Below are 19,881 nucleotides of genomic sequence, written 5' to 3' on the forward strand. Positions count from 1 at the left end.
TCTTTTCTCTTTTGTTGCTTGACCAGTTCCACTTAATTATGTGAAGCTGTTGCTAAATTAATTATTTTACAGAGGCAACAGTCTTGTTTGTGTGCTTCTTAGAGATTGTGCTTCAAGTACTTATTATAGCTATCTTAACAACACCAAGTTCCCAATTGTGTGTTGTCATTCAACTTTGCAGACTTAATATAGACAATAGTAAGTAGATCATAATGTGTGTTTTGTTAATAAATGGTTTGATCATAGATTAAAAAACATCACATTCTTTTATTGTATAGATGATGTCTAGATTGGCTCATCCTTCAATGTTACAAAAGTATGGTTGAATCAAAATATCAAGGAAGTGGAGTAGTTGGTTGAGAGGTATATGCAAATGTTCTAATTAACAAATCTACTGCATGAACCATTAGTTGACACTTACTTTTTTATTTCTGCAGTGCTAACAAAAACTCATCCCCAAAAAACTCTTGCTTAAGCCAAGTTGTGCCTATTCAAACTACACAAATTTTTGTGGAGTCCATGCTAAGATCTACCTAGAAGATAATAATTTCTGAGATACCCAAAATGAATGTGGTGAGCTAATAACTAAGGCTAATTTTGTCATAAAAGAAGTCTAATTGTAAGCATTTACATATGGACAGCTAATAATAGGCATTCTTTTATTGTTAAGATGATCAATTTGTTATAGAATGCATAATATAATAGAAAAGTTGGAAACTGGTCCAGCTGGACATATAAGGGTTGCATTAGGTGTGGAAGTAAACATAAACTTAATTGAAAAGGAGTAATGGCTTGCCCCACTTACCCAAATAATATGACTCAAACTGAATTCAAGTATTGTTGTTGTACTTTGCTTTCCACTTTTCAGGAGGGGTCTACATTTTATTATGTCATGTGTTTACATGTTTATTTTAAATTGCCCATTTAGGGTTAAAGTACATTACACTGTGTTTAACAACTCTGGGAAGACCTCTATTTTTTTCTTTGACAAGCATGCATATGAGTTCACTCTCAAAACTACTTTTGAGTTAAAAGAGCTGTTACAAAATATAAGGCCTTACACACACCTTTCAGCATTCCTCTTATCAAATTATCATGTGCATACTGACACATTTATTATTATGATTATCTAGGATAAATGTTCTTATGCCTTCCCAAATGAGCTTGAGGAATTGGTAGGGAAGAAAATGTTGTTGAAGCTAAAGCTTACCAAGTTCAATGTGGATCATCCTAACTCCAGTATTGGTGTTATCTAGTACACAGAATGCTAAGACCTTCTTGAGCAATTCAAACAAGCTTCAAAAGAGGTGAACAAATTGATAAAATTTAGTCTAAAAACCATTTAATAAATAGATAGCATTTACTAAATTATTATGGTTTTTGTATTTTTGTTTTATCAATATAAGGATGGTACCAGTTTAAAGCATGATGATGCAGTCATGGAGGGGACTACAATTGAAGATGAAGTTAATGAGGTATGCCCTTGAACTATAGGTAAGAAGAGGATATAAATTCCCACAATATAACAAGTAACATGTATGTTACTGTGATTAATGTAGGAGGAAAAGAAAGTTGCAAAAAATTGAGACCACACAAGAAGAAATAGCTCTTGCTCAATCTTTTTCTCAAGCTATATTATGTAACATCCTGATTTTTATATAATAAAGAAATTGTGAAATTTAGGTTTTGAGGAAAAAATGATAATAATAGGAATTTATATTATTTGAGGTTATTTAGAAATAATATTATGATTAGGTATTTAATTATAAATTTAAAAATTTAAATTTAAAACCACATAAGTAATATTTAGTTAAGATATAATACATAAATAATTTTTTTTATGTGTGTGTTAAAAAAAAGAGAAGGTAGAAGGAACAAAAAAAAGGGGGTGGAAGGTTGTTGTTTCTAAGTCCCACATTGGTTAGATGAGGGAAGAGAAGAGGTGCCTTCATGTATAAAAAGGAGGGGGTATGTGCATTAGGAAGCATGAGAGGCTAAGATGTAATTTAGAGGAAATTGCAACTTTTGGCCTAAAGGTTTGAATAATTAAATTCAAACTTATAGTTTTTTTTAATATAATTTTGGGACTCACAATCCCATTTTTATATTATTTTTCTCTCTTCCTCTCACGTTGCTCGGCGTTTTCTCGCAAGGGGGGATTATTTTCTTTTTCTTCAGGTATGTTCTAACTTTCCTGTTTAGATTAGCATTTAAAAATTTATTTAATTACAAAATAAATTTTATAGTTATTTTCTAAATAATATTAGCTTTCTAGTGATATAATTATTTTGTAGGATAGAGTAAATATTTTGATTAGGATTTTTTTATAGGATAGTTAATCTGATGATATGATGGATTAAAAATATAGGTTAAAACTCTTAGGGATATAATAAATATTATAGAATATTTTCTTGAGGTTGAAACTCATGTTTAAGAATTTTGAGTTAAAATTTAGATCTATAGAATTTTTGAGTTAAAATTTAGATCTATATGGTTGAATTTATGTGGAATCTGAGATGTAGGGATAAACCTATGATTATTAAATATTTATTTAAGTATGAATAGGTATTTTTGAGGTTATAGAAAGGTGATTTGAGGCTTCAGGATAATTTTAAAATTTTAATTTATTTTTGGACGAATTTTTAGAATATAGAAGGATGAAATTGTGATACTAGAAGTGATTTGAGGATAAAAAAAATAGTTTATTAGGGTACGAGAATTTTAGAAAAGAATTTGAGAAGTTAAATGAGGCATAAATCTTAAATTAGTGTTAATATGGATTATAGATCTAAGACTTTCTAACTATTTAAATTAGAGTTATTTATTTTAATGTAAAATTAATATATAGTATTGTGAAATAATTATGTAGATTATATTGACAAAGATAGTGGTGAAAAAGGAGTTGTGAAGGGGAACTTGTTATTCAAGACACAAGGTAACCATTATTAATGTGTTGTGATGGGTGTGTTTGTGAATGGTTATGTGTTGTTTTGTTGTTTGGAAAAATTATGAATTATTGAAAATAAATACTGTTATATACTGTGAAATCATTGCCAAGTGGGTTAAAAATTTATTTTTTGTTTATCATGATGAGATATTATTGTTCGGATATATTTCTGTTTGGATATTTGAATGATGCATGACTTGTCAGGGTATTTTAATGTATGGTGTTAATGGAAATTTCTGTTCGTTAATTATTACCACGTGGTAAGCCCTCATTGGACCCAATGAGTGGCGTGTCGCTTGGTCCAACTCACCTTTGGCCAGGTGATTTGGCGTCCGAGCATGGCGAAAGAAGATATAAGGTGCAGTCATGCAAATTAAATACTTGTTCGGTTTGTTTGAAAGTATTGTTCGGTTAAATGTTTTGTGTGCCCACTTAGCAATCGCATGATTAGTTACATCCGCATGCATCATTACATATTAATTTCTGGTTACTGAGACTTTTAAGTCTCATTCCCCGTGGTTAATATTTTTACAGGAGCGAGTCCGGCCGAGAAAGCACCAGAGGTGTAACTATGGTGTATGAGACACCATCTTTTACGTTGCTTCTTATTTTAGATTATACAATGTATCTTGTGCCAACTTAGGACATATCTTTTTTGTGAAGCATGTAAACTCTAATCCTTTTTATTAAAAGTATTTATATGACTAAGAGGATTATGTCTGTCCCTCTTGATTTATGATCTGATTTGAATATCATGACATGAGGATCCTGTCTGTCCCTCATGGTTCTAATTGCTTTTTTGAGATATTTTAAGACCTGTGATATATTGTCTTGGATGTATCATAGTAGAAATTTTTCTACCATGATAAGGGTATGATAAGGGTTTAATGAAAAAAATAATTTATTGAATTAATAATTTGCGAAAAATTGGTTTGTAAATTTGAGGGTGTTACACATTAGGCATCTTGTAAGAGCTAAGACTAGATGAAATGAACATAAGTTAGATATGTGCTCCTCCAGTCCCTAGAGGAAAGAGGAAGCAATCTTTGAAAAAAATACAAAAATCATACATGGTGATGCCCAAACTCAATAGTCCAGTGCCATGAGCAACATGAAGCCTATCAAGATTATTAAACAAGAAAAACATTAAGTTGTTTCTTCAGGCTTGAGTAAAGGGTTGACATCCTTTTAGGTTGTTTAAGGCTTTATTTTTTGGCCGTAGTGCTATGCTGCTACTTATCACTATTTCTTTTATTTAGTAACAGCTTGAGAAGCTACTATATTGTTATTGCACTTTTAGTACTTTTAACCAAGAACTCTAATATGTAATGGTGTATTAGTGGTAGTTATTTCAATATTTCATATCAACTAAGAGTTTCTTACTCATTCTTCCTATAACACTTTTAATTCTATTTTATTTCAGAAGTGCTTATAGAAGTTATTTAAGTTCCCTTGAATATAAACTACTAAAACAAGTGCTCCAAATTTATTATTTTCAATTAAATCCTGCTACTATCATCTTAGCAAGTTGTTGGGATTTAAAGTGCAGACCTATAATTAGTTTTCAATCACTTGTGCATCCTTCAAATTTATGAAGCTGAGTTTGCTATCAAATAAATTATTGTTTATGTCTATCCTACCTCTGATCATGATTACATACCACTTTTTTACAACTATTATTAATGTTCTCATTGTCCTTCTATTTTAGAGAAACATGTCTGTTTAAGAACTTGATTATTGCTTACAACTTAATACCACGGTATAAAAAAGTTTATAAGCTTATTAGTGAAGTTTATAAGCTTAGAAACAGATCTCCCTTTAACAAAATAATTTTCCTTTTAGAATCTTTCCTTTGTAGTTTTTTGCATCTTGGTGAAGATTGCTTTGACTTAGAAGAGGTAGTAGAAGCATTGTCATATCCAATTTTACCAACTATACTCTTATCATTTTATTGCTATTTTCCTCTTGCTCACTTCCCTAATTTGGAGCTAAAACATCTTTAACATCCTAAGAATCATTTTTTGATTGTGAAGGCTCAATTATATTGTCATTCTCATCAACCAAAGTAGATTGTTTTAAAAAAATGTTTGCTATTAATTCCTTGCATAACTTACAAGAAAGTACCATAAAACTTGCAAAAAAATCAATTCCTGCGAACTTCAAACTCAAGAAAAAAGAAAAGAAAAGTCAAGATGCAATACTTTTGAAGTGAATCCATGCTGAGGTAGGGATTGTAGCTGACTTATTAGTTATTTCTCATAAAACTAATCCTTTACACTTTCTTAGAAAAAAATTAAGGAGATTATACATTTAATATGATCTATTATCTCATCCAGGTTCTATTATGTAAAGACTTCTTTATTCTTAATAAAGGAGTATTATATCTCAACAAAAGATTTACCAAGCCAAAATAGTTCAAGTTAAAATAGTACATATAGTGATCGAAATCCATGCCTAGAGAAATTGATAATACACATGATACTTTCATGTTCATGTTTGAGGAAATCTAATATGATACATCAGATGATTCATAATTTATGTGACTATATGAAGTGATATTTTTTTTCAATACTACTAAGCTAATTTTAGGGTCCTTTAAATAAAACATGAAATTATTCAATCCTGAAGTGTAGCATAATTTATTAGTACTCTAAATCAAGTAAACTTGGAAAAGTAGAGATAATAAAAACTTTGAGTTTGACAGTTTTTATATTATAAAGTGAAAAACTGGTAAAGTAATTTTAAGGGAAGAGCGATAATGAAAAATGATGGGAAGAGTGAAAATATTGAAGAATTGATTCCATTACACTTAAAAAAAATTGAAGCTCCTTCATAGCTGTCAATATTGACATAAGGCAACATGAATTGCTATCAGTATGAGGATTTGGATCTAGTGCACATCGAAATTTTATTTACTATGATAGGACAAAATTTATAGAATAGAGGATAGCAATGTATAGTAACAATAAAAAAAGGTTTATATACCCAACAGCTCGTGTGCATTTAATATGTAGCAGTTAACACCAAAGCACAATTTTTGCATAATGCTAAGGCCGACCTGCTCTGCAATGATATAATCTAATCTATCTATTTTTAGAACCCAGTAGGATGAAAAATCAAACCCTACTAAAAGTCCATTCTTAATTTGTATCTCTCACTAAATAAATGCATGCAGACTACTTATGAGCTTTCTTGAACTCCTATATTTTTATTGGACTTTGTGATACTGATTTATGACCACTTGACTAAAACCTCCATGGATCTTCTTCAACTAAAATCAAATTATGATACTAAAATTAGTATTCAAAAGAACTAATTCATTCAACAATTTTAGTGAGGTCTAGAAGAAAGAACTTAGTAGCTAAAGTCAATAACCGTTAGCATCCTTGCCTTAGATATATCTCACCAAACTTCAACTTAAGATGTTGAATAGAAAGAGGAAAAGTGTAAGGTTATCTACTATCATGAATTTCACTTTTGAATCACCTCTATCAAGATTCAACGACTCACTAGATTTTGAAGGACAAAATATAGCCAACACACATCTTGAGCAGCTATTCTCTAATAAACAATCTCCTCATCCAAAAAGACAACCAAGAGCGAATCCTCTTCTAGGGCTGAAATCATAACAATTTATACCAAGTTAAGCTCTTTTGGCCATACACCTCATTAACTCACTAACTATCCTAATTAGGTTAATAAATCAGGGTTAAAATTTTTTGGATGTTACAAGTATCAATCACACATGGTCCTATAATTAATGACTCAACAGATATATACATATATATGACATTTATACCCTATATTTTCAATTATAATTTACTTTAATTTAATGCCATTACAAATCTAGAAGGAGAAGTGGACAACCCATTTGCCTCTAACAGTAAGGGATTTCAAAGAAGTTTAAGGAATAAAAAAGCTCAAGCTCACAAGTCAATAAAAAATGTTGGATGCCCTAGTATTGATTGCTTGAAACTACCTTCCATGTAGCATTAAATTATTTGATGCATCTTTCCTTATAAAAAATAATAGAGGTTCCCTTTCATAATCTAAAAGATTTATCAATGATGATAGAGATGAGTGGAGCAGCTAAATTAAATTTTCATTGGTTAAAAGATTCTTTAGGTTTCAGTTAATCAAATCATATACATATGTTTTTTTGGCTAATTAGCCAGATAAATTATAATAATTTTTTTTTAGATGAGGCATCTATTAATGATGATACTAATCTAAATGAAGATGATGAGTGTACTGTTCAAGCTAAAAAAGCTAAAAGTAGTGCTTTAGGTGAATCTCTTTAAATATCATATAGTGTTACACTGTCGATTGCAGTTAATATTAATTTTGTGTTTGGACAATGTATAGCTTACTTGGATGAGGGTGATCCAACATATGTCTGCAAGTTTTGCCATGCTCAAATGTGGTTTAATGAAAGGGCTAAAAAAGATAGAGGCTTAACAACAAATGGATTTTCTTTGTGTTGCCTTAAGGGAAAAGTGGTATTGCCACCAATGCATACACCTACTCAATTCATACAAGACTTATTCTTCAATAAAAGGCTTCCCAAATTAAATAATTTCTACTCTAACATACGTGCTTATATAACATGTTCTCATTTACTTCTATGGGCGATAAGATAGACTGTTCAAAAAATAAGGGTAGTGGTCCATACACCTTTGTTTTGATAGGCTAGAATTACCATAGAATAGGGAGTATTTTGCCTATTGAGGGGTCCAAACCAATGTTCTCACAACTCTATATTTATGACATAGAGAATGAAGTTGCTAATAGAATCTCATCTGTTAGGTTAGTTCATATTTCATAAATTAGAAAAATTATTTTTGCAGTGAATATCAAGTTGCTAATCCTTTATCCAATTTAATTATGTGCAATAAACATCAAAGTCAAGAAGGTATTGATTCGATGATTGTAGACAAGATTCGAATTATTTTGGATGAAGTCAATCCATTTGTCAAACAAGACCATTTAGCGTCATCAATGATTCAAAGTTACCTATATTGTAACCTAAAATTAGATTTACTAAGTAACCGAGACAAGGATGGGTGCACATATAATGTAGCAACATGCTCGAAAGTTGCTGCACTCATTATAGGAGATATTGATCAATCATTCCATCCTAGAGACATCATCGTTGAGGAACTACCAAGGATAGTGCATCATATCAATGAATTACACCTATCTTACCTTCCTCTTCAATACCCAATCTCATTCCTACTTAGAGAAGATAGGTATAGAGATAATATATATCATCGAGAAGAGACTCTAAGTTCTATAAAGAAGAAGAAGAAAGTTAGCATGAGAGAATTTTTTGGCTACAAACTCATGACAAGAGATAATGAAATCTCTACTATGCTTCACGCAAGTAGGCTACTTTAACAATTTATTATTGATGATTACATTATGATAGAATCCCAGAGACTTCATTGAGTTAGAACACACAAGAAGGAACTCAGAAGTGACTTGTACCAAGGTTTATCAGATGTAATTCTAAAAGGAGAAACACAAGCATCTTCAATGGGTAAATGTATGATTTTACCATCTTCATTTACTGAAGGAGCAAAATACATTATTTAGAACTACCAAGATGCAATGGCTATTTGTAGATGGGCAGGGTACCCAGATCTTTTTACCACCTTCACTTGCAACCTTGCATGGCCAAAAATTAAATGGTATTGCCATAAACATTCTTTGTCCCCAGCAAATAGGCCTGACATCTTATGCAAAGTCTTCAAGATAAAACTTCAATCACTATTAAAGACAATTAAGGAGAAGAAAATTTTTGGCACAGTACGTGCAGGTTAGAACAATATCCCACACCTTTCACTGTTTATATTTGATACTAAACTAGTTAAATTTGCAGTCACATATTAAATTTCCAACTATGTTTTTAAGTTTTACTATTTCAAAAATAATTAGTTAATTATAATGATGTCTTAATTTCAATACCTACATTTTAAAAATTTAAGAATTATTTATGTCTAATTGGGTTTTTAAAATTATTATCTTCATTGACACTCAGTGAATTTGGGTTTCAAGATTATTTATGCCTTATCATATTGCCAGATGAATGGTATTCTGTTGGATTCTTTACAAGTGATCACACTCCATTTGTTTGAAGAGTTATTTGTTGTGATTTCTTAAATAATCATGGTGAAATTTGTTAGTTTATTTTATTATTTGAAGAAATTAGTTAATTATGTTGGGAATAATATTTTATAATTGTTTATTCTATGATTGCATTAACTGTAAAATTGTAATAGCCTCTTAAATTTCTATACCAACATTTTAAGATTTTAAGAATTATTTCCTATTACAAAGATATGTTTATATTCCAAGATAAGTATGATTTTATTTATTTCTTCCCATTGCCAACAGAGAATCATGTGTTAATTGGGGTTTTAAATTATTTCCTTCATTTTCATTATTTCCTCCATTGCTAAATTTTACACAAAAAATCATGCCTCAATCGTTTCAAGAGTTATTTATTGTGATTTTTTATTGTGTTATTATCTTGAAAATACCTTATTCATTTCTTAAAATTAGTTTCATGTCACTGAATTTACATACCATTACCAGCCACAGCCTAGAAAAAGTTATTAGATTATTCAAAAGTTATACTAATTAAAAGTATAAATATTTTTGAATAAATTATAATTCTAAATATTAATTAAATAACAATATAAATAAATCATATAAGAAGTTTAAAAATATATACTAATTTCATTTGTATCATAAATTTATTTTTATAATAAATATAAGAGCAAACAATGCTTGTAAATGTGGACACTTGATAATATTAAAGAGAGTATGGGGTAAATAATTTTTTAGGGTGACAACTGTAATTTTAAAGGGGGCAAGTATACCAATTAAAGTTGCATTTCATATTGCTAAACTTATCTATTTATATATTTGTTCATCTTGACAAAGATATATACAAGTGAATTTCATAAGAGAGGCCTTCCGCATGCTCATATCCTTTTATTCTTATAACAAAATGACAAAATCAAGAGTCCTAAAGAAATTGACAATACAATTTCTACTATGATACTAGATAAGGATTCCTCTCCCTTGCTCTATGAATTAGTTAAGACATACATGATGCATGGACCATGTGGTTGTAACAATAGCAAGTCACCCTACATGAAGGATGGAAAATGTAGCAAATACTTTTTAAAAAAATTTAATGATAAAATAATAGTTGATAAAAATGGGTACCCCACATATAGAAGAAGGGATGATAGTAGAACTATAAAAAAAATGATGTCCTTTTAGATAATTGTTTTGTTGTGCCATACAATTCTTATCTTCTTTGCAAGTTCTAAGCTCATATTAATATTGAAAAAACAAATCAATCTACTTCTATCAAATATTTGTTCAAGTATATAAACAAAGGAAATGATAGATTTATTGCTTCACTTTATTCAAGTTATGGTGAAGGAAGTCAATCCATCATTGATGAGATCAAGCAGTACTATAATTGTAGATATGTCTCCTTATGTAAAGGGTCTTGGCACATATTTGGATTTGATATCCACCCATCTTTTGAAAGGTCAAGTTTCTACCTTCCTAATGAGCAATACATTGTTTACTCTGATGATCAAGATGTCTTTTCATTGCTTAATAGACTAAGGGTATGTGAGTCCATGTTTCTTGCTTAGATGAAATGTAATTAGGATAAGAAAGATAAATTTACAAGAACATTTACGTATGGTAAATTCCCTCAATATTATGTATGGTAATGAAATAATAGGTTGTAGAAAAAAGGGCGAAGGGTTTTGCAGTAGGTCGGATAGGTCATGTGTCACCAGCATTTAGAGAAAGATACTATCTTTAAATTTTATTGACTAAGGTCAAGGGCCCCTGTTCATATGATGAGATCAAAACTGTTAACAATGTTGTGTACCTTACTTTTAAAGAGCTTGTTATGCACATAGACTTCTACATAATGATAAGGAATATATAGATGCAATTAAAGAAGCGTTTATTTGGGCAACAGGCACAACATTGAGAAAAATATTTATTAGCATGCTACTTTGTTGCTGCCTTAATCAGCCCAAGATTGTGTGGAAAGAGAGCTCAAAGATACTTTCAGAGGATTCTTTTTTACATACCACACAGCAATGAAACATACTCAAGTAAGTATTATTTTCAATTACTTAATTGTATTTAATTGATTATTATATCATACATATTTTAGTAACTACTATTTTCATTATTGTTTTAATATAGATTTGCAAATTTCACAAGAACAAAAAGAAAAAGCTGCCCTCAAAGAGATTGAATCACTTTTACAAAGTAATGGAAAAAAGCCTCTCTCACTATCCTTCTCTTCCCAAGCCTAAGAGTTCTCTAATTCTAGATATTGCAAATCATCTAATCATGCAAGAATTGAATTATGACAAAGTTGCTTTACAAGATCAATCTATAAGGCTAATACAATTATTGACCGAGGAACAAAGAGAGATATTCTAAAGCATCATTGCCTTTACATCTTTACATATTGGTAACTTTTTCTTTGTATATGGCTATGGAGGCACTGGTAAAACATTTTTGTGGAATGCTTTGACTACCACTTTACATTCTAAAAGGAAGATAGTTCTAGCCGTTGCATTAATTGCAATTGCAGCTACTTTGTTACCATCAGGGAGAACTGCACACTCAAGATTTGCTATCCGAATTGACATAAAGGAAGATTCAGTTTGTAACATTACCCAGAGATCCCCATTATCACACCTATTACAATAAACATAATTAATCATTTAGGATAAAGCTCCAATGATATGTTGCCATTGCATAGAAGCATTTGATCGCTCACTCAAAGATATCATGCATTATGACTATTTAGGCGTAAGTTTATAGACATGAGAGGTGATTTTTGTCAAATTCTTCCTGTAATTCTGAAAGGTAACAGGGTAGATATAGTCAATGCATCTGTTAGTTCTTCTTACTTGTGGAGTTGTTGCAAGATATACAAGCTGACAAAGAACATGCGGCTAAACTCATCTTCATCATCCTTTAATCGTGAAAAAATAGAGAAATTCTCACAATGGCTACTAGAAGTGGGAGATGGCAAAGTTAGAGAATCAGATGATGGCATTATAGATATTGAAATTCCCTCAGAGTTATTGATTACTTCATACAATGATCCTTTAGCTGTGATTGTCTCATCTATATATCCAGACTTATTGGATAATTTATCCAACATGGCATACTTTAATGACAGGGCTATACTTGCACCAACTACTGAGTGCGTTAACTAGATAAATGATTTCATGTGCGGAATCTTACCTGAGGAATCGGTAGAATATTTCAATTGTGACTTTGTTTATAGATCATCACAGGATAGTGACTCATTTGAGAATCTTTATACAATTGAGTTTCTTAACACAATTAATAGTTCTGGTTTACCTTCGCATAAGCTTACACTGAAGATTGGTGCACTTGTAATGCTTCTAAGGAACGTTGATCAAGCTTCAGGATTATGTAATGGTACAAGATTTCGGATCACGCAGCTTGGCAAATGTGTAATCAAAGCAGTGACACCAAATGGTTCTTGCCCGAATCAAAAGGTTCTTATACATAAAATAGATATGAATCCTTCAGAAAGTAATGGCCTTTTCGCATGCAAGAAGACAATTCTCAATTATTATTTCTTTTGCAATGACAATAAATAAAAGTTAAGGCCAATCATTGTACAACGTTGGTCTTTATCTACCAAGGCTAGTTTTTACACATGGCCAATTGTATGTTGCAATTTCTAGAGTCAGAAGCATGGATGGGTTGAGAATATTGATTCATGACATTGATAAACAACTTAAGATAACCACTACTAATATGGTCTTCCATGAGATCTTCTAAAACCTCCAAGCTATAAGTGTATGATTTTTTTTTTGTAAGATTTGTTTTGGAATTGTCTATGTAATGAAGAAGGATAGTCTTATTAAACATTTTTATCAAATACAATAGTTTTTGTTAAGCAATACTTCATTTCCTTCCTGAGCATGTGCCACATAATATGGTTATAATTATCTAAACTAAACTATTATTAATTAAATTTATATTTTCTAAATTGACCAACTCGTGCAACACACAGGGTTATGGCTTGTGTCTTTTTTATGCTGCTTTCTCTTTTTAGATGTCTTAATGTATGTGCACTATATCTTTGGTTACCTTGATTCTCTCAATGCTTTTGCCGCTAGTTTCTTTAATTATTTGACCTTGCTTTTTTGCTCCTATAACCATGCCTTAACAGAAAAAATTGTGATAGTGTGATACAAATCTTGTCTGACATTATGAATTCCAGAACCCATGTTTTGAGTCATTGCCTATCACCGAATTTTTTTGGTTGTTTTATTACTGTCTCATATATGAATGGTTATGTAGGTTTTTGTAGGCATTATGCTATGCAAGCTTTTCTCTTGAAATGATATAGGAAATTTCAACTTCCTATCACGTATCTTGAAAAATGCCCATGGAGATTTTTCCTCTTATTTTTTTTTTGCAGATTTTTAGCATGCTGTTGATTGTTTAGCTTTAAGTTTGAGCATCATAGTTATGTCCACTTTGATGGACCCTTTTGTACCCTCATCCAAAATGACCACATATGTATTTAAAAGTGCTCTTCGTATAAGGAATTTAAAATCAATGTTGGAATAAAATGGTCCAAAACTTTCATTGTAATTGAATAGCTCCTACTTAATCTTGATGAATTTTCTATGCATCAAGAAACTACCTGGTATGTTCACATTGTAACTGTGAACCTTTTTGATATAAAGTGCACCTTACAATTTTTGCAACATGTCCATCATTTTGGCCAACCTTCAAGCTTCTTCTACATCCTTTTTGTTCTTTCTCTGATAAGTATGTGGTGATATTTTCACTATTAGTCCTCTTCGTATGGGAACCTACAAAATAAATGGCATTATGCTTGCCAAATTAATTCATGGGGTTTCGTTCTATGTTTATACATCCTAAACCAGGAAGTTGGAGGATTCCATGTGAAACAAGGATAAGACATTTCAAGTTCCCACCAAAATGGATTTTTTTAAAAGGGAGTATAAAGAAAAAGTTGTCAAACAAGGTATAAACCTATGACAGGGTGGTTTTCAGTAAGATCAAAGTTCCTATTCCATTTGATTAGTTATTATGTTGTTCATTTAAAAAAATCATTTGAAAATCATTTACTTTTGCTTCTAATTTTTGGTTTGCAAAATAAAATAGGGAGCACTTGCCAATATCTTGGAACCAATAATATTAGGCAAAGGACTCATACCTAAGGATCTTGACACTTGGAAGTGCTCATATAGCATTTCTTGTATCTTTGTCATTTATTCTTTAGCTTTGTTTTCTCTTTGATTTCGTGTCTCAACTTTTGATTGAAAATTAGGGTACCTCAACATTATTGGTTCCATATAGTTAGAGAATAGGAATTTAGTGTGCAGAAAGTGTTATTTTACACGGAAATTAAGGATGGAATGATGAAGACTTATTGTAATACATATCAAGGAAGATCATTTGGTGGTTTAATGCATTTTTTGAGTTAATACTACCACCTTTGGTAGAGAATTTGTGTAAGGAAAATTCTATCTGCTACATTTTATTCAAGTACTTAAATGCTTCTTTCTGATCTTCTTCTTATGGCTTTTGAAGGAAAAAGTTTTTTCCTTTTTTATTTGTCGATTTGGTGTTCCATTGAGACCTTTTGAAGATTTTAGTATCTTTTGCTTTTTTAATCTGCAACATGTGTGATTATTGTGGAACATCTCAATTTTAGGATTAGAGCTTTCTTTACAACATCAGCAACTCTTTTTAAGTTCGTGTTTTCTTTAAATAATATGGGCGTAATAAAGTAATGAAAACAATAATAATATTCTTATAACCTTTCTTAGCTGTCAATTTGAGTTTACACAAGTAATGTTAGAGATTGTGTTATATTGGACTGTGGGTTAATTGTTGTTTGGCTGTGATTTATACATGCCCACTTAATGCTAGCATGGGTAACTGAATTCACTAAAATAACTTTTACCGCACTATAGCTTCTGAAGATGAAAGTTGACATTAATGAAGCTTCCAAACTCTTCTATTGACCTTCTAAAATTAAGGCTATTAATGCTGCTGGCTTTGTTGGTGCTTTGGCAAATCCACTTTTAGCCCAAGAATCAACAATAAATAGACTAAATGCTACAATTCTAGAAGAGTTTGTTGATGTAAGTCATATATTTGATGCACATACTCAACTATTTTAATGTTTTTCATTATGCTACTCTATTAATGCCAAGGATGTGGCTGGGAATATATTATTTAGTTAGCTCCTTAAAGTATATTAACATTTTTACTTGGAACTAATTACACTATTTTACTATAGATGCTACTGGGAGGTGGCGGCTAATTCTCAGTTGGTGGCCCCAGTAAAAGGATGTGTTCAAGACTTTGTAAGTTATCTCAATATTCAGGGTCTAGTGGTTATATTATTGAAAGTATGCTAAAATACAATATTAGCATTATTCATATTAATTTAAGAGTCATTTAGATGATGGAAAATAGTCAACTTTGCCCTAGCCTTTGCTTTATAATTATATTAGTTCAACTTAGATCTTACTTCACCGCAGCCTTGCATGTGCTTACCAAGAGAAGACATCAGCTGATGGCTTAACATTTTTAAATTTGCATATTAATTAGTTCTCTAAGCATCCTCTCCTTTTCTTTTATGAAACTTTTTTAGATTAGTCATAAACTGCACTTTGTCAAGATGAGGTTTATCCATAAAAGCTTTAATGACATATTTATAGGCATCCCTGCTATGTCCTCTTCATTGTCAAAAAGCTTTCTGCGAGTTATTTCACTATGTTTTATCATTCCATGCATTCTCCTACAACTCATGTACAGAATCTAGGTAATTTACAGCTATTGCAGCTATTGATGTTCAAGGTTTTACTTTTGATATTGTGCTTTTTCTGTCAGGTGGTCCTTTTCTTACATATGCATAGTTTTGTTGCTCCTTGCATCTGCAATCACTGTGGAAAGGCATGGCAACGTCTTCCTAAAAAACAGCTCCAAATATTCTTACAATTGGCTTGAAAAGATTTCAGCTGTGAGGAATTTTTAGAAACTCTATCCCTAAGTTGTTCAATGGTTAAAAATATAGTTTTATCTGCTTAACACAAAAATATTTGTCTTTAAGAATGGAATGCGATACACATGAGTTGAGGAGACACGGTTAGCTCATATTATGTGTTCTTGACAGTATTTTATTGGCAAAGCTTGGCAATGCTACTTGATTATAGGCAGCCAATATCATTGCAATTCTCAAAGAGGTTGAAGCCATTATGAGTCCAATAGCCTTTGCAGTCATGCGTTCTACAATTTTTTCCATTCCATTCATTCCATTTATACTGAAAGCAAGTGATTGGATGATGTTGGCATGGCGATATTCCAAATTTGCAATGACAATATGTCTCAATTTTCAATATTTATGAACATATTAAATATTTAGTTGAAATATTCTAGAGGAACATTATGTGTCATGTTTTAATAAGGTTAAAATCTTTTTGATTAAAGGAGTATTTTGTTAGACATAATTTATAAATAAAATTAAAGGAGTATTTTCTTAAGTAAATTTTTTTGATTAAGACCATTAAGTTAGTAATTATTTACATACACACACACACACACACACACATATATATATATATGATATTAAATGCTTGGCTAGTGTTAGTTTTTATAATAATAAAATAAAAATAATTTTAAATAGCTCCTGAATGTTTGCCAAAGCCATCTGTTTATTATTATTTTTTATTTAAAGACATTTAAAGTGGTAGAACATTCATTTCCACTCCCATGATGCATGTAGTGGGACTAGAAGTGTATAATCTTAGGGTGTTTTTGGTTTTCGTTCAACAAAAAATTAGTTTGTCAAATATTCATTTAATAAAAATTAATTTAATAAAAATCAATTATTGTAACAAAATATGTACTTAAATATATTATTTTAAAAATTAATTTAGTAAACTAAAAGTTATTTAAATCAATGACGATTTATACTTTTAAAATATGATTTTAAATATACAACAATTAAGAAAGAGATTGATTTATTGTTTTTGTTATTTAAATATAATATATTAGAAATGTTTGAAGTATAAAAGTAACATGGTCAATTGTAAAATTAGAAATATATTTATTTCCCTTATTAAATGCTCCCAACCTTCATTTTCCTTTGAAATCCAAATGCTTGCTTTTAAAAATTCACTTTCAAGCCATGATACGAAGTACTTTTTAAAAGTATATTTCCCTACTCATGTGATATCCAAAATGCTGGAATGTGTTTTCTAGATATCATATGTGGTTCACTCGAATGGGCAGTTACAAGAACATCATCCCTCCCTTTTTTCTTTGTTTTTTTTTTTTTTGACCAGATTCGTCTTTTCTTATTTGATCTCCTGGTATATATGCAATGTATTGTAACTCAGTGCTTGGACGAAAATATGAAACTTCATTTTATCAAAAAAAAAATATGAAACATCACTCAAATAGGTCACAGGGCTAGTTGAGCTGAGTAACTAAAGCGTCAGGTCTAATATAAACAAAAGGGACTGGCTCTGATATTCAATAAAGGCCACAATAAGTAAACATGCCAAAATCCCATTAGTTGCAAATATTAGACCATTGGCACGAAAGATATGATCTCAAGTAATGTTGAAATCTATGAACCTCAAGCCCAAGTATCTCAGTGAAACGGACTGATTATCAAAATTGAGAGTATAAAATAAAGACCGTGCCATGAGTTTCATGAAATTCCTGATTCTTCAGCAAAACGTGCTAGGTCTTAAGGAAGAGGCTACCACTACTCTGACACTATAAATAGAAGAAAATATAGAAGAAACTAGTCAACACTCAATTAAAGACTCGCATTTCACATTTTTTAATCATTTAGTTTATCAGTTCATCTTTTAGTTTAGACTTATAATTTTTTTTTACATTTCAATAAAATTAAATACTTGTTCTACCAAAGTCTTATTTCTTTTTACATCCGAGTAAACTGTGGTAAGGGAGCTCGAGACCCTTTTGTTATCAATTGAGATTTAACGTCTCTGGCACGCCTGATATTTATTGTTCACACAAACATTCAGTTAATTATTAGTTGTAATCACAATGTGCAATATATTTGTAATTTCTTTTTCATTTTTTAAATGCCATTAGCAGCATATAGTGGATCGTATATATGCACGACAACATATGTCCCGTTGTTTGGATTAAACAAAAATTGTTAACAATCGAGTATATTGAAGTACAGAAGTTTAAATTTGATTTGAAAGTCCCCAACTTACGACAGAAAGCACCGTTTCATGTCTAACTTTTATTATATTTTTACATTTAAATTTAAATTATCGTTTTTTATAAGTTGACATTCGATCAGAATATTAATACTATATTTAGATACCCGTCTGTGTAACGTTAAAAAAAATAAAAATTAATTAAGACTAATAAAATTTAAATTTGGATAAAATAGCAAATTGGTCCATACACTTAAATTTATTTATTTTTCAATATTTTTCTTTAACTTTTGAATTTTATGTAATTTGACTTCTATCATTAATAAAAATTAACTTTAACCTTTAGTTGATAAGAAAATAATAAAAAAGTATCTTAAAATTACATATAAGGATCCAAAAATCATAGAAAATAACCTGTAAAATAATTCTGCAAGATTTTTTTTATTTTCTAATTAATTAACAATTTAAATTAATTTTTGTTAACGATAGAGGTTGAATTGATCCGTTTTTAAAAATTGAAAGAGAATATTATATAAAAAATAAATGTAAAGTTTCAGTTACTCTTGAACCTATAATTTGGGAGTTAATTTACTTTTTTCTCCTTAAATTTTAAACTCCATTCAAACTACACCTAAACAATCATGTTTGATAATTTGTATCTTCCCAGCCTTCGTTCCACCGCACGTTGGGGCAAATAAACTCCATCAATATTCTCAAGCAAAAGCTGCCAATGAGAATCAAATAGTATTTTTGTCTTTGGAAATTAGAATATTCTTTTTTCTTTATTTTATCAAGAACTTAATTAAAATGGAAGTAGGCAATGAATATTTTTATTATTTAAACACTGAACTTCATTTAAAAAAAGGCAATAAATGTTTTTTACGGTAAATAAATAGGTTCACTATCATCTTTAAAGTAAAACGATTTAGCTTTATCCTTTGAAATGACTTTAGATGAAATGTGAAGAGTTGTAGGCAAAAAAAAAACGTGTGGAGAGAGAGACACACAAAAATTGGGCTTTCTAGATCCCCACATTAAAAGCTTAACGCTTTTTTTTTGAGGTAAAAAACAAACTTAAAACTTACTCCTTTCATTTAAAAATTTAAAAATATAAAATATTTTTAAAAAGATTTGATATTTAAAAAAATAATTTTAATATTTTAAAGTGTAATCATTATTTTTTTAAAAGTGTTCATAATGAATAAATTACTTTTATATTTATTTTAAAATAAATTACTTTATTAAATAGAAATATATATAAAAATATAATATTAGTTTCAAGACAAGTTACTTTATTGAAAGGTAAAATATATTTAAAAATATTTTATAATTTTAAACAGAAGAAAAATATAGTTTTTAGTCACTATACTTTACTCGCGTTTTACTTTTTATATACATAATGATTTTCAAATCTGGTCCTTGTATTGCATCATATTTAAAAATTATCATATATATAAAAATCATCATATTTATGTGTCCCAAAACACTAAATTGATAATCAATTAGTTTATTTATCACTAAATTGATTAGCTATTATGTCGAATAGAGAACTCAGCGACTACAATTATAATGAGTTTATCGATCTGAATAAAATTTGATCCATTATCTAGCTTTTGAAAATAAAAGGAATATCATACATAA

General features: G+C 30.0%; 1 long non-coding RNA gene across 1 annotated transcript; it reads left to right on the forward strand.

Annotated features, from left to right (window-relative positions):
• The first annotated feature begins 2,017 nt into the window (after positions 1-2,017).
• Positions 2,018-3,613, forward strand: LOC129301911 (uncharacterized). The gene is made up of 3 exons (XR_008591122.1): positions 2,018-2,178; positions 2,870-2,935; positions 3,482-3,613. It is a non-coding gene; the product is annotated as an uncharacterized LOC129301911 (long non-coding RNA).
• The last annotated feature ends 16,268 nt before the right edge of the window (positions 3,614-19,881 follow it).

The sequence above is a fragment of the Prosopis cineraria genome, unplaced genomic scaffold, assembly GCF_029017545.1.
Source record: "Prosopis cineraria cultivar Desert tree isolate PC_DT_omini unplaced genomic scaffold, ASM2901754v1 PC2, whole genome shotgun sequence".
Taxonomy (NCBI): Eukaryota; Viridiplantae; Streptophyta; class Magnoliopsida; order Fabales; family Fabaceae; genus Prosopis; species Prosopis cineraria.